This window comes from Thunnus albacares, chromosome 3 (assembly GCF_914725855.1).
Source record: "Thunnus albacares chromosome 3, fThuAlb1.1, whole genome shotgun sequence".
Lineage (NCBI taxonomy): Eukaryota > Metazoa > Chordata > Actinopteri > Scombriformes > Scombridae > Thunnus > Thunnus albacares.
In genome coordinates this window covers 11,462,338-11,465,714 of record NC_058108.1, presented here as the reverse complement: position 1 = coordinate 11,465,714, position 3,377 = coordinate 11,462,338, and positions in this window count along the sequence as shown.

The following is a 3,377-nucleotide window of genomic DNA, read 5'->3' as shown; positions in this document are numbered from 1 at the left end:
CTCTAGAGCATCTGACACTGGTTGATAATCTGTGGCATATCTCCTACTGTTGTTGCCCCTCCTTCTCTCATCTCTCTTTCATCCCTTCTCCTGTATCGACATTCATCACTCAATTTTTCATCCGTCGGCTTGTATCCAGCTCTTTTCTTGGTTTTCTCTCACTGTACATTTCTTCATTACACACAGTCTTTTTAAACTCTTGGTGTTGATTAATATTACTTTCATAATCAATATGAGTGTGTATATGTTTGTGTGTGTGTGTGTGTGTGTTTTCCTGGATTCTCTCGTGAAAGAAATTAACTTAAAAATTCAAATATTTTGAAAAAATGTCAGTGACACACACATTTTGTCTTTTTTGAGCCTGACACTATTTTCTGTTCATGTATATGACATTTCCAATAATCCTGTATTTCTCTCTCTCTCTCTCTCCCCCTCTCTCTTTCTCTCTCTATTTCTATGATCTCGTCTGTTCCAATGCTGATGTAGGCTTGTCCCCAATCCTCTGCACTTTGTAATACTTCCCATTGTTCATCACATTCACCATATGGGCCTGTGCACGAAGCGAACACAATTCGTACATGTACAATGTGTTGGCCAACAATGTATGATACTCTCCTGCTTTGGGCCAAGGGCACCATTGTGATATGTTGTTTGTATAAAATTGTATCACTCTTTATAAAATAGGTGGGGCATGAATTAAACACCACCTGCAACTGAGTGGAGCTTAAATTTATGTTGATAAACAGGATTAAGTAGATTTTTGGAAATGACTGATCCCCAAAAGGGAACCAAAGAAGGGCTCAGCGGAGCAGGTAAGGATAAATAAAGGGGATGAGCCATTTCCAATGCAGTCTGAAGGAAAACTGAGAGCCAAACTGTTCCCATACCTGAGTAGACCTCATGGAGTTCCCACTGTGAGGACTGTCACTTTGACTTGACTCGACCCATCACTTTAAAGCATTTTATTAAAGAGAATATTCCCATAGACAAATTGAACATCGAAACAAACAAATTTGAAAACATACTTTTTTAACCACAACTTGTTCAATAAAAATATAGTTAAAATGTTTTAAAAAAAATAATTCTGTTGGTGTGAGCAGTAGGACTTTATCACAGCAGGCATTTTGAAATGTAATAATAAGCATAGGTGTTACTAATAACCATTAATGATGGCTCTGTTCTATTTAAGTGTCTCAGTAAGTCATGACAGTGTGACAGTGAGCCAACATGCACAATATCAGGACCCTGAAACTGAAGCAGATAAATGGAATTCAGCCTTGATTCATTTCATTATTTACACCTGTGCTTTTCCCACTGTGACAAGTCACCATGTCTTCTGTGAAAAAGGCCTACAGTTGTCAGCATAACATGGGTTATAATGATGGACTTACTCATGGGTTAGTGTTCTCTCTCACACACTGGGTGAGAATGCAGTTGTTTTTCAATTGTCTAGTTTACCAAGTCATTTGTTTATTTAATTTTTAAATTTTATGTACTATTTATTGTTAGAACAAGGATTTCTGGAAAAAAAATCCACGTTTATCATGCTTTATCCTTTGGGTCAGAAATTCGACAGCAACAAGTGTCAAAACCTCAAACCACAGCATCATTAGGTTATGAGCAATTAGGGCAATGTGACTTCATATTTATCAATATCATTCCAATTATGACCATAATATCAATTTCAGTCAAGTTATGCTTATTTGCTTTGGTGCAAATGAAAAGTTTGTCACTATTTTGCAAATTACTTATATCTTTGGAGATAATGTCATGCTAGCAGCCTGTTGAGGATGCAAATGCTCATTACACACTAGAAAACAAAATTGCTGGATGGATGAAAAATGGAGTGAGAACTCGACCTTTCCACGATCCTTACCACTTATGGAGTAAAAAATGTAAAGTTTGACCTGAGAACTGCAAGTGCAACTTTTGACTTTTGAAAGAAGAAAAAATACACTGCCCCTTTTCAAATGAAAGATAAAACATTAGGTTGCTACAGCTTTACTTGATCTAGTATGACCACTATTTTATGGTGGCTAATGATAGCCAATGGTAGCAAACTAGACAGATATTACAGTGTAACTGACATTACTGTGTCAGTTTGTTGACTTAATGACTCTACTCTACTTGTGCTACTGTTACACATTTACTTTAACACTCTCACATTAGCTTCTGTTCAGCAAAGATTATTTTACCTTCATCCTTTGCACAGTGGAAATCTGACAGCATCTCAGAGACAGGCATTGTCTTGGGGTCACCTTTTGTCAGTCAAAGCACTCACTTTACAATAAGGTAGACACATTCATCAGCAGTTGCAAACTAGTCGTAAGTCCATGAATGGCTCATTCATCAGGAATAAATCTGAAATAAGCATTAGAGTACTGCTAATTAGCACATTAAAGTGAGACTACCTTTGAATGTTGAAATTACACATTGTTCTTCTTACAAATTAAAAGATAAATTCATAAGCAATCAAACGTGTCCTTGCTCAGTTTAAAACACTCACCGTTTGCTGCTACACCATTACCTGGTCTGGTATGACCAGTAGCTTAAGGCAGCTAATGTTAGCCAACTTTAACTTTAGACATTTTACCTGACATTACTCAGTCAGCTCACTGACTTTATGACTCTTTACTTGTGCTCTTCTTGTTCCCACACTTCAGTGGTGTTACATCTTTTTGCTTTGATGGAATCTAGTTCCTAGATATCTCCCACACATCCTACTTTACATACATGCAAAACACTGAAAAGGAATAGTAAGGCATAGTATGTTACAAACAATGCCTTGTCATACCAACAATTTGTTGTCAGTAATCAGTTCTCAATAATCAGCAAAATATAATCTACCTAGGTGATTACATCTACTGATTCTTGGTAACTCATGAATCATGTGGAACACCACAAGTTGAACAACAAGGTTTGCCAATATGCTTAAAATCAATTACAATGAAAATCAAACACACTTTGTCTTATTATGAACACCCATGCTAAAACAAAAGGAAAGTACCAATGTACTGTGACCCAGGGTTTGGTATTACAAAAAACAGGAAATGTACAAACAAGGGTCAAGCTCATTTCCTTTAAAGTTATGTAGTCAGCAAGTCACAGCAGCAGATAAATTCACATGCTGCATCCTGCCAGCATTGACAAACACACAGCTGCAAGCAAAGACAAAGTCTCTCAGTGTGCCAGATTCTGGGACCGTCTTCGACAACCTTCATAATCTTACGGCAAGAGACACTTTTTGAAAATAATTTTTCACAAACTTGAAATCATTATAAAGCCTGGTTCTTCCTTGGAGCCCAGTGGTAAGTTTAATACTGATATTTACAAAAAAAAAAAAGTTGGTTTATTACTTTCTCCAGCTTTAAGTGATC